Raw genomic sequence first — 10,363 nt, forward strand, 5'->3', positions numbered from 1 at the left:
CGCCAATGAAACACCGCCGCGGGCGGGCGAGTGATGGGTGGAACGGCCAGTGGAGAACGAGGGCGGGACGGCGGAGGGGGGAGGGAGGCGGGAGGAGCACCGCCCCCGCCGCCCCGCCCCGTGGGGGAGGGGGAGCGCCGCGGGCGGCGGCCAATGGAGGAGCGGGAGGGGGGGGCCGGCGGCGGCGGGGGCCAATCGGCGCCCGCGCGGGCTCGCAGGGGAGACCCCGTATGGGAGCGGCCGCGGCGGCGTGGGCCGCGGCGTGATGGGCGCGCGCCGCCGCCAATGAGGAGGGGAAGGCGGGGCGGAGGAGTGACTGGCAGTGCGGACCGTCAATCGGCCGCGCAGATCGCGCCGAGGTGGGGAAGGCGGGCTCGTACACTGACGGGCGCGCTGCCCAATCCTAACTCGGAGGCGTCGGCCGCGGCGGGGCGCCCCGCCAATGATAACGGCGGTCCGTCTCAAACTGACCAATGGGCGCCGCGAAGAGGCGGGGCGAACGGCCGGGCTGCGCCCTTGGAGGGACGGCTTGGCGGCGCCGGGAATGTGGCGGAAAAGGCGCCATTTTGGTGCTGGCTCCGCCCCGGCAGCGGCGGCCGCTTTGCCGGGAGCCGGGCGTCCCCCAGCCCGGGCGGCGTCCCCGGGGCGGCCACGCTGCCTCGGTAGCCCTACCCATGGCGCGACAGCCGTTCTCCTGTCACCTTTTCCTGTCACGAGCCACTTCAGCCCTGTCACGACAGCCGCCATCCCGCTGTGACATGTCTTCACAGGCCCTCGTTCCTGTGAAAACATCCCCAGGGCCCTGTCACGACCTGCCCCACGTCCTGTCACAGCACCCAGCCTTGTCGTGACAGGGACTGTCACCAGCGGGACGCCTGGTCCTCTCCCCGCCTCCGGTGCGAGCTCCTGGGGTCAACCCTGCTCCGGTTGGGGGTGGGGGTAGAGCTTTTTGGGCGGGCTCATAGGAAAAAGCCCCAGGTTTACAAAGAAATTAGGTTTTTGATGGTAATCGAGGCGTGACAGTCCCTGGGGATGTGGCCACGCAGCCACCCCGGCGGCGGGACATGGGCACGGCGGGTGACAAACCGGGAAGGGGAGACGGGAGGTGACATTTAATGCCTTATTCTTCTGTTTGTTTATTTTTGGTTTTTTTTTTTTTGCTTTCCAGTATCAAAGCCACCCCACCGGAGCCGCCTTTCCACCCGCTGCCCGTCCCCGCCGGTCACCACCCTTTGATGTCCCCCAGTGTCGGGGGGCCACAGCACGGGGAGCCCCCCACCCCAGCACCCTCCCCACAGCCCTGCTGTTGATTTTGGAGGCGCTGCCGACGCCAGCGAGCCCCTCGCCTGGCACCCCACTGACTGCTCAGATGCTGTCTTCGCCGTGACCTTTTTATTTTGCACTTTTTTTGGCCTAATTCCCTTCATCCCGCAGCTGGAAAATTGCTGTTGCTCACCGCGACCTCACCCCGCTTCCAGCGGAACTGTTTTATTTCGGCTTTTTGGTGCGGCACCGGCCCTGCCGGCCAGCTGTGAGCCCCTGGAGTCATTAAAACAACGCTGGATGAAGAGCAGAGACCCACCCTGGGGAGGTAAAATTGAACCAAAATAAAATCAAACCCTCCCACAGCTGGCAGTTTCTGGGGACAACCCCTCATCCTGGCTCTAGCACTGCACGGGGCCTGTCCCCCAAAACCCTGGCAGTGGGGGGACACAGCCATCCTGCCCTCTGTCCCCTCCCAGATGAGTGAAGCAATGGCTTTGTTGGCGGGGAGGCGGCTGCCGCGTCACCCCAGACCCCGCTGCGGCCTTGAAGTCGCCTCTGCCGCGGCTGTTGGGGGCCGAGGAGGGGTCCGTGGCCCTGTGCCCCCAGCGCCGAGCGGACACGGTGCTTCCTTTCATCTGGGTCCGTGTCCCGCCAGCTGTGGTGTCAGCAGCCAGGGATGGGACCGGTCCCCTGCTGTGCCTCAGTTTCCCCTCCTGACCCACAGCAGTGGCACTCGGGGACACGGAGCGTGTGTCCCCCATCCCTGTGCCTCAGTTTCCCCTCCTGACCCACAGCGGTGCCACTCGGGGACACGGAGTGTGTGTCCCCCCATCCCTGTGCCTCAGTTTCCCCTCCTGACCCACAGCAGTGGCACTCGGGGACACGGAGCGTGTGTCCCCCCATCCCTGTGCCTCAGTTTCCCTCCCAACCCACAGCGGTGCCACTCGGGGACACGGAGTGTGTGTCCCCCATCCCTGTGCCTCAGTTTCACCTCCCAACCCACAGCGGTGGCACTCGGGGACATGGAGTGTGTGTCCCCCCATCCCTGTGCCTCAGTTTCACCTCCCAACCCACAGCGGTGCCACTCGGGGACACGGAGTGTGTGTCCCCCCATCCCCGTGCCTCAGTTTCACCTCCCAACCCACAGCGGTGCCACTCGGGGACACGGAGTGTGTGTCCCCCCATCCCTGTGCCTCAGTTTCCCCTCCTGACCCACAGCAGTGGCACTCGGGGACACGGAGTGTGTGTCCCCCCATCCCTGTGCCTCAGTTTCCCTCCCAACCCACAGCGGTGCCACTCGGGGACACGGAGTGTGTGTCCCCCATCCCTGTGCCTCAGTTTCACCTCCCAACCCACAGCGGTGCCACTCGGGGACACGGAGTGTGTGTCCCCCATCCCTGTGCCTCAGTTTCACCTCCCAACCCACAGCGGTGCCACTCGGGGACACGGAGTGTGTGTCCCCCATCCCTGTGCCTCAGTTTCACCTCCCAACCCACAGCGGTGCCACTCGGGGACACGGAGTGTGTGTCCCCCCATCCCTGTGCCTCAGTTTCACCTCCCAACCCACAGCGGTGCCACTCGGGGACACGGAGCGTGTGTCCCCCCATCCCTGTGCCTCAGTTTCACCTCCCAACCCACAGCGGTGCCACTCGGGGACACGGAGCGTGTGTCCCCCCATCCCTGTGCCTCAGTTTCCCTCCCAACCCACAGCGGTGGCACTCGGGGACACGGAGTGTGTGTCCCCCATCCCTGTGCCTCAGTTTCACCTCCCAACCCACAGCGGTGGCACTCGGGGACACGGATCATGTGTCCCCCCATCCCTGTGCCTCAGTTTCACCTCCCAACCCACAGCGGTGGCGCTTGGGGACACGCAGGGACACCTACACAAGGTGGGTGGGGGATGTGGGGACTGTCCCCATCCTGCCACCGGCGCTGAGTCCCGGCCAGCTCGTCACACCACCCCCGTACGGGGCGAAGGCTGGACCTGCCTGTGTCTCTCGAGGGCGAAGGCTGCCTCCTCCTCCTCCCCCTCCTCCTCCTCCTCCTCCTCCTGGCCCCCACGCTGGCCTCCCCCCAGCCCCGCTGAGAGGGAATGATGAGGGACAAGCTGGGTGGATGGGGCTGGGGGCCACGGGAGGGGGGGCTGGAGAGAGCCAGCACAGGGCCCCCACCCCCTCATTAGGGCTCCCCTTAGAGCCCCTCACCTTCCCCCAGCACCCTGTGACTCCCATCAGGATCTTGATCTCATTAACCCCTCCTTCGTGGCACCACCACCACCCATTAGGACCCCCCCTATTAACCCCCACCCTATTAGCACCCCATTACCCCCCACCCCGTTACCCCCATCTGCCCCCTCCGTAACCCCCCCATCAACCCACACCCTATTAACGCCCCACTGCCTCCCACCCCATCATCCCCAGTATCCCCCCCGCTAGTGGCACACCATCAATCCCACTGCTCCCTGTCCCAGTAGCTCCCCATTGCCTCCCATTACTCCCCCCACCCCTTAGCATGCCAGCCCCACAGTGTCCCCAGTGTCCCCCAGTAACTCTAGCCCCCATAGCCCCCACAGCATCACTGAGTGTTACCCCCAGTCCCCCCCAGTCCCTTCCAGTGTCCTCCCGGTCCCCCTCAGCCCCCCAGTGTCACCCCAGTCCCACCAGTCCCTCCAGTCCCCCCTAGTTTCCCCAGTCTCCCCCAGTCCACCCACATCCTTCCAGCCCCACCAGGGTTCCCCCAGACCCTCTCAGCCCTCCCAGTCCCACCCAGTGTCTCCCCCAATCCCTCCCAGTGTCCTCCCAGTCCCCCTCAGCCCCGCAGCAACCCCCCAGTTCTCCCCAGTTCCTCTAGCCCCCCAGTCCCCCCAGCCTCCCACGAGTCCCCATGAGTCCCCCCAGTCCCTCCAGCCCTCCAGCCCCCACGTCCCCCCTAGTCCCCCGAGTCTCCCCAAGTGCCGTCCAGTGTCCTCCCAATGTCCTCCCAGTCCCCCGCAGTCGCCCCCCTCCCTCCCAGTCCCCCCTCGTTCCCCGAGTCCCTCCAGCCCCTCCCCAGTCCTTCCCAGTCCACCCCCAGTGTCGGCGCCCCCCGGTGGCCGCAGCGGGTCGGTGCCGCCCCCGGGCGCGGGTCTCTGCTGCCGCCTGGCGGGGGCACCTGGCCCGGCTGTCCCCGGCAGGGTCCCCAACCCTGTCCTCTGCTGTCCCCAACCCTGTCCTGTCCCCAGCAGGGTCCCCAACCCTGTCATGTGCTGTCCCCAACCCTGTCCTGTCCCTGTCAGGGTCCCCAACCCTGGCCCTGTCCTGTCCCCAGAAGTGTCCCCAGCTCTGGCCCCATACTTACCCCAACCCTGTCCTGTCCCCAACAATGTCCCCAACCCTGTCCTCACCCCAACCCTCTCCTGTCCACAGCCCTGTCCTTGTCCCCATCCCTGTCATTTTCCAGTGCTGTCCTGTCCCTGTCCCCAACCCTGTCCTGTTCCTGTCCCTCCCCTGCCTCAACCTTGTTAATGGCCTTTCTTTGTCCTGTACCCTCTCCTGTCCCCAACCGTAGCCATGTCACTGTCCTGTCCCAGTTCCTGCCCCATTCCCAGTTCTGCCCTGTCAGTGTCCCAGTCCCGTCCCCAAACCTCTCTCTCCCCCTGTCCCTGTCCCTGTCCTAGCTCTGTTGCTGTTCCCATCCCTGCCCCTGTCTTGTCCCCAACCCTGTTCCCGTCCCAGTCGCGACCCTGTCCCTAACCCAGTCCCATCCCTCTTCCCTGTCCCCACGTACATCCCTGTCCCCGTCCCGTCCCTGTCCCCATCTCACACCACCTGCGTTAGTGCTGGGGACACAGGATGGGGGCCTGAGGAGCCCTCAGCTCTGGCCAGGGGGGTGGACCAGTATGAGGGCAAACCGGGAGGGGAAACAGGGCACTGGGACCAGCCTGGGGGTAACAGGGGCACTGGTGTAGGTAATGGGGGCACTGGGATCAGTGTGGAAGGGAATGGGGACACTGGGGTGGTCATGGGGGCACTGGGGTGGGTAATGGGGACTCTGGGACCAGTCTGGCAGGGAGAGAGGCAGTGGGGTGGATAACGCGGACACTGGGACCAGTGTGGGAGTGAATGGGGACACTGGGGTGGGGTCATGGGGGCACTGGGGTGGGTAACGGGTTCTCTGGGACCAATCTGGCAGGGAAGGGGGCACTGGGATGAGAAATGGGGGTGCTGGAACCAGTCTGGGGCAGGGAGAGGCAATGGGGTGGATAACGCAGACGCTGGGACCAGTGTGGGAGGGAATGGAGATACTGGGGTGAGAAATGGGGGCACTGGGGTGGGTAGGGGGGCAGTGGGAGCAGCCTGCCAGGGAAGGGGAGCACTGGGATGAGAAATGGGGGCACTGGGGTGGGTAACACAGACACTGGGACCAGTGAATGGGGACACTGGGGTGGAACATGGGGGTGCTGGGGTGGGTAATGGGGTCTCTGGGACCAGTCTGGCAGGGAAGGGGGGCACTGGGATGAGAAATGGTGGTGGTAATGGGGACTCTGGGACCAGTCTGGCAGGGAAGGGGGGCACTGGGATGAGAAATGAGGATGCTGGGACCAGTCTGGGGCAGGGAGAGGCAGTGGGGTGGATAATGCAGACACTGGGACCAGTGTGGGAGGGCATGGAGACACTGGGGTGGGGTCATGGGGCCGCTGGGGTGGGTGGGGGGGCAGTGGGAGCAGCCTGGCAGGGAAGGGGGTCACTGGGGTGGGTCATGGGTGCGCTGGGGTGTGTAATGGGGAATCTGGGACCAGTCTGGCAGGGAAGGGGGGCACTGGGATGAGAAATGAGGATGCTGGGACCAGTCTGGGGCAGGGAGAGAGGCAGTGGGGTGGATAATGCGGATACTGGGACCAGTATGGGAGTGAATGGGGGCGCTGGGGTGGGAGTGGGGGCAGTGGGAGCAGCCTGGGGTGCCCAGCCCCCAGGGCCCCCCCCCCCCCCCAGGAGCGTCCCCCCGGGCCCCCCCGCAGGTCGCGGCCGCGGAGGAATCAGGGCGACGCCGGGCGACTCCCAGCAATTTTGGGTTGGGAACCACAGAAATGCAGCGTGGCGCGAGCCAGGCCCGGCCCGACCGCTGGGACGGGGACCGGGACAAGGACAGGGCATGGCCCGGGGGGCCCAGGCCACCGGGGGGGGGTCCCCTGGCAGCTTCGGGGGGGGGAGCCCCAGGACACCATGGAGGGACTTGGGGGGACCCCAGGCACCACGGTCCCTGGCAGCTTGTGGGGGACACAGGGCATCATGGTGGGGTCCTAAGGACCGGGTGATACCCTGGCAGCTTGTGGGGGGGGTGTCCCAGGACACCATGGGGAGGGGTCCTTGACAGCCTGGGGGGGTCACAGGTCTTGAGGTGGACCTGGGGGGGACCTAAGGCACCATCATCCCTGGCAGTCTGGGGGTCCCAGGACATTTGGCGGGGTCTCAGGGCTGGGGGAGGATCCCTGGCAGCTTGGGAGGTCCCCAAGGCACTATGGGGGTGTCCTGGCAGCCTGGGGGGGTCACAAAGCTTGGGGGGGACGGGACCTAAGGGAGGACACAGCTTGCCATAGGGGCGTCCTTGGCAGCCTAGGGGGGACCCAGGGCACCATGGCAGCCTGGGGGGGGATGCAGGATCTGGGGGAGGGTCTCTTGGCATGCCTAGGGGGGGTCCCAGGACCCCTTAGGGGGTCTTTTGGCAGCTGGAGGGGGGGGGTCAGGCCCCCCAATGCCAGCCCCGCGGCCACTGCTGCCACTGCTTTGATGCGGCTTCTGCACCGCAGCGCAATGAGAGCCACATGGTGGGGTGGGGAGATGGAGGGGGGTGAGAACAGGGTGGGGGGAGGGATGGGGGGACAGATGGGGGACAGACAGATGGGGTGCAGACCATGGGGGCTTCTCCATGGCACCTGGGGTCCATATCTGTCACCCCAGGGTCTGTCCTGCCATCCTGGGGTCTGTCTGGCCATCCTGGGGGTCTCCCCCTTGACCCCCCCGGAGTCCCCCCAGGGTCTGTCCTCGTGTCCCCACGGGCCAGGCCTGTCCCCCGTGGCCACCACAGTTATTTCTAGCCCAGCCGGGGGATAATTAGAGGGTGGGAAGGAAGCACCAGGGACGTGGGCATGGCTCGGCCCCGGGGCAACCTCTGCCCCCGGCTTCCCCGGGGTCTGGGGACCCCCAGCTCCCACCCCCCCCAACCCCCAGGTCCCTCTGGGTCCTCCCAGTCCCTCCAGGTTCCTCCTGGTCCCCCTTGTCACTTTGGGTCCCCCCATATCCCCATGAGTCCCCCACATCCTGTATGTCGCCTTGGGTCCCTCCATATCCATCAGGTGTCTCCGGTCCCTGGGGGTCCCCCATGTCCCACCTCAACCTCCCCCAGTGTCTCCCACATCCCCTGTGTCCCCCCAATCTCTCCTATGACTGAATGGGTCCCCCCAATCTCCCCCAGGTTCTTCCATGTCCCCATGGGTCCCTGCCCAATCTGCCCCATGTCCCCCTGGGTCCTCTGTGTCCTCGTGGGTCCCCCCCAATCTCCCCCATGACCTGTGCATCCCTCCAGGTCCCCCATGTTTCCCTGGGACCCCCCAGGCCTCCCTGTGTCCCCTGTGTACTCATGGACCGCTCCCCATGTCACCCCTATTCCCCTCCTGTCCCCCCATGCCCTATAGGTCCCCCCAGACCCTCATCTTGCCCCACCCCACATGGGGGCTGAACTTGGGGGGTGGGTGGGATGCCAGGGGGCCACCCAAACACCTGGGTCCCCCATACTGGGTGGGAAGCAGAGCCAGTGGGGTGCTGGGGAGATGCTCAACCCTGCTACAAGCCCTCAGAGACTCCCCGCCATTCCACCCCCCCATCCACCCCCCCGTCCCCGCGGCCGGCTGGAGCCCGCGGGTGCTGGCACGCCGTGGCCGGCGCACCCACACGCGCTGGGGCCGCCGCTATTTTGGGGCCTCTGACCGCAAGAGAAACATCCGGGGGCCGGAGCGTGGCGGGGGGGGACGAGGGACAGAGGGGACGTGGTGGCTGTCGTCGCCAAGTGGGGTGGGGGCGCGCGGGGCCACCCCGGGTGTCCCCCGGCTGGCAGCCTGCCATGGGGCATGGGGACACTGGGTAGGGGGACACTGTGTTACGGTGGGGTTGGGGACATCTGCTGGGGGGGGCCTTGGGGACACTGGGCAGGGGGACACTGTGCCACTGGGGACACCATACTGGGGGGTTTGGGGACACTGGGAGGGGGGACACCAGGCTGGGGGGTATGGGGACACTGGGTAGGGGGACACTGTGTTGTGGTGGGGTTGGGGACATCTGCTGGGGGGGGCCTTGGGGACATGAGACTGGGGGGCTTAGGGACACTGGGAGGGGGTACACCAGGGTGGGGAGCTTGGGGACACTGGGCAGGGGGACACTGTGCCACTGGGGACACCAGGCTGGGGGGCTTGGGGACACTGGGAGGGGGGACACCAGGCTGGGGGGCTTGGGGACACCGGGAGGGGGGACACCAGGCTGAGGGGCTTGGGGACATTTTGCTGTGGAAGGGGGGGTGGGTAACACATTCCCAGTTCTCCCTATTCTCAGTGCCCTAAATCCCCATTCCCAGTACCCCCAGTGCCCCATTCCCAGTATCCCCAGTGCTCCATTCCCAGCGCTCCCTATTCTCTGCCCGCAGTCCCCATTCCTAGAACCCCCAGACCCCATTCCCAGTGCCCCTAGTCCCCATTCCCAGCACTCCCAGTCCCCATCCCCAACACCCCCAGTCCCCTCTCCCAGTGCCCCCAGTGCCCCCAGTGCCCCCCTGCGCACACATGGAAGCGATTCGTGGGCTGATTTTCGCTCCCCTTTGAAGGGCCGCGGTGCCCCCGGCCCAGCTGCCGGCGCTTACCGCAGGACGCCTGGGTCCCCGCGCGGGGGGGGTCCGCGGTTACAGCTAGGGGGGTGTCCCCCAGCCCCTGGGGACAGGCACTGGGATGGGGACAGGGACATCTCCAGCCCTGCCTGGGGACTGCAACCTCTGTCCTGCTGAGACCCCCCCCATACTCATGCCATGGGGGCTGAGACCCCCCAAACTCATGTCAGGGGGGTTGAGAACCCCCTATATTCATGCCACGGGGGCTGAGACCCTCCTCTACTCATGTCATGGAGGCTGAGACCACCAAAACTCATGTCATGGGGGCTGAGACTCACCAAATTCATGTCATGGGGACTGAGACGCCCCCCCAAACTCATCTTAGGGGGGTTGAAAACCCCCCATATTCATGCCATAGAGGCTGAAGACCCCCCCATACTCATGCCATGGGGGCTGAGACCTGCTCCCCCCTCCAACTCATTTCATGGGTGCTGAGTCCCACCAAATTCATGTCAGGGGGATGAGACCCCCCCCCAAACTCATGTCATGGGGGCTGAGACCCCCCAATACTCATTTCATGGGGGCTGAGACCCCCCCAATACTCATGCCATGGGGGCTGAGACCCCCCCCAAACTCATGCCATGGGGGCTGAGACCCCCCAATACTCATGCCACAGGGGCTGAGACCCCCCAAACTCATTTCATGGGGGCTGAGACCCCCCCAATACTCATGCCATGGGGGCTGAGACCCCCCCAATACTCATGCCATGGGGGCTGAGACCCCCCAATACTCATGCCACAGGGGCTGAGACCCCCCAAACTCATTTCATGGGGGCTGAGACCCCCCCAATACTCATGCCACAGAGGCTGAGACCCCCCCCAAACTCATGCCATGGGGGCTGAGACCCTCCAAACTCATGTCGGGGGGCTGAGACCCCCAAACTCATGTCAGGTCCTGAGCCAGGCTGACAGATGGGGGTAAATGAGTCAGGGATGAGGGGGAGGGAGGGAGGGATGGAGGGAGGGAGGCTGGAGGGAGGGAGGCTGGAGGGAGGGAGGGAGGGGTGGCGGGTGGAGGGCTGCCGGAGGGAAGCAGAGCCCGAGGACAAGCCGTGGCGAAGGAGCCCCCCCATTTCCCCCCACCCCCGCGAGCGAACCCAGGCGTCCGGCCGGGGTATAAATACCCGGGTAATTGCGGGGGCCCCGAGTGCGGCCGTGGGGCCCGTGGGCGGCCGGGCCCGGCGCCGCCC

The 10,363-nt window shown here is 66.2% G+C and overlaps 2 long non-coding RNA genes across 2 annotated transcripts; one reads left to right on the forward strand and one right to left on the reverse strand.

Moving 5' to 3' along the window:
* Nucleotides 1–203: 203 nt before the first annotated feature.
* On the forward strand, nt 204–1,724 carry LOC135317891 (uncharacterized). Its single transcript, XR_010376488.1, has 2 exons — nt 204–896; nt 1,169–1,724. It is a non-coding gene; the product is annotated as an uncharacterized LOC135317891 (long non-coding RNA).
* LOC135317896 (uncharacterized) lies at nt 1,132–3,450 on the reverse strand. The gene is made up of 2 exons (XR_010376494.1): nt 3,151–3,450; nt 1,132–1,583 (listed from the first exon to the last, which is right to left on the reverse strand). It is a non-coding gene; the product is annotated as an uncharacterized LOC135317896 (long non-coding RNA).
* Nucleotides 3,451–10,363: the final 6,913 nt, after the last annotated feature.

The sequence above is a fragment of the Phalacrocorax carbo genome, chromosome 27 (genome assembly GCF_963921805.1).
Source record: "Phalacrocorax carbo chromosome 27, bPhaCar2.1, whole genome shotgun sequence".
Taxonomy (NCBI): Eukaryota; Metazoa; Chordata; class Aves; order Suliformes; family Phalacrocoracidae; genus Phalacrocorax; species Phalacrocorax carbo.